This window comes from Salvelinus sp. IW2-2015, unplaced genomic scaffold (genome assembly GCF_002910315.2).
Source record: "Salvelinus sp. IW2-2015 unplaced genomic scaffold, ASM291031v2 Un_scaffold1081, whole genome shotgun sequence".
In the NCBI taxonomy this organism is placed as follows: Eukaryota; Metazoa; Chordata; class Actinopteri; order Salmoniformes; family Salmonidae; genus Salvelinus; species Salvelinus sp. IW2-2015.
In genome coordinates, this window is record NW_019942720.1 from 356704 (window position 1) to 358395 (window position 1692).

The following is a 1692-nucleotide window of genomic DNA, read 5'->3' on the forward strand; positions in this document are numbered from 1 at the left end:
TAGGGGGAGTTGAAGGGGGTAGTCCCACACAGCATTGCGAAAGAGCTCCAAACCTGCTGCCTTTCACTGGCTGACTTCAGTCAAACACACTGCTACACATGTATTCACTTTATGACACACCATGTAACATCTCACTAAATCTAATTTACTGTGGTCAACACTCCATGTGTGGCTGCGCTCTGCACTGTAGGTGATCTAAAAACAGGTATCACTGGCATGTGGAGAACAGAGCCTCACTTTAATTATGACACAGCAGCCTAATGAAGAGTGACACCTTGTTCATTAGTAAAACAATCCACATGACGTCTGCTAGGTAGGGGAATGACAGGTTCTAAGAACAGGGGAATTCAGAAATAGAATGTCAGAAGGTTCTCAGTGGAACAACCCATCACATCGGTGGTGTGTAGACTAACAGTTCATCTGGGAGGAGTAGAGACAGGGAGAGGCCGTCTAAATGCCACAACCCCTCCATTTAACTAAGCCAGCCAGAGGAAAGACAAGACTCCTCCAGGGACACCTCACCTCCACCCTACTCCCCCACCGGACACGTTCCTCTGGGTTCTGAGGCATTCAGGGGCCCCTCACGCCCTTACTGCTAGTTTAATATGAATCATTAAAACAGCCTTTAAATAGAAGACAAGGTGAAGCGAGCGGAAGGTAATGAAAAGGGTCACACTGGCACTATAGAGACCCAGGGAGTTTCAACTGTCATTATGTTACTGTTTGTTTGAGGRACGGCTTAACAGCTAAAGCACTTGAACCCTCACAAAGGCCCAAGGTCAGGCCAGGTCAGACCACGCAGGGCAGGGAGAGGGAGGTGGACTGGAGGTCCCATAGGTCTTCGACATGAGGATCCACTTTAGGGCCAAAGCACTCATCAGTTTTCCCACCTCTGTGTGGAGGTGGCACTTTACCATTCTGCTCAGGCATATTTGAAGGGCCTGGGCAGAGGGGGCCTCTGGAGTGGCCCAATCTGAATGGAGAGACCTTCCTTTCTCTCTGCACCTCTCTGTGTCTCTGCACCTCTCTGTGTCTCTGTGTCTCTGCACCTCTCTGTGTCTCTGTGTCTCTGTGTCTCTGCACCTCTCTGTGTCTCTGCACCTCTCTGTGTCTCTGTGTCTATCACCTCCACAACACAGGGGACTGCTGAAGGCAGCAACAATCTAACCATTATCCTCCATCACAGGATGGCTCTATCCCAACACCATCTTTTGTCTCCCGTCAGTTGGTAATGCTGATAGTGTGAAACCCCATTCAGCACGCGTTGTGGCGTTGGGCGGCATTCGTGCTGCATTCATTTTCCAGGCTGTTCATCACTCTCAACTACTAACGCACAGCACAACATGTCTGCAGTCTGTCCCAGCACTGACTGATTCCCTCCATACACCAACATCGGTAAAGTTCAGCTGAAACTGTTGAGCTGGATGCCTTTTTGTTCAGTTCCATTATCAAGGCCCTCAACACCCTGAACAGACCTGTTTTGCACAGGAGTGACACATGCCTCATCTGCTCTCAGCGGAGTAGTGCTTGACAAGAAAAGACACTTGCTGTCGTCTGTCTATTGACTGGGGGGTGTGTCATCACAAGACGCAGGGCTAACATAGATAGGAGGAGCCAGGGGGCAGGGCTAACATAGACCCATTTCATGAAGCTCCCGACGAACAGTTCTTGTGCTGACGTTGCTTCAGAGGA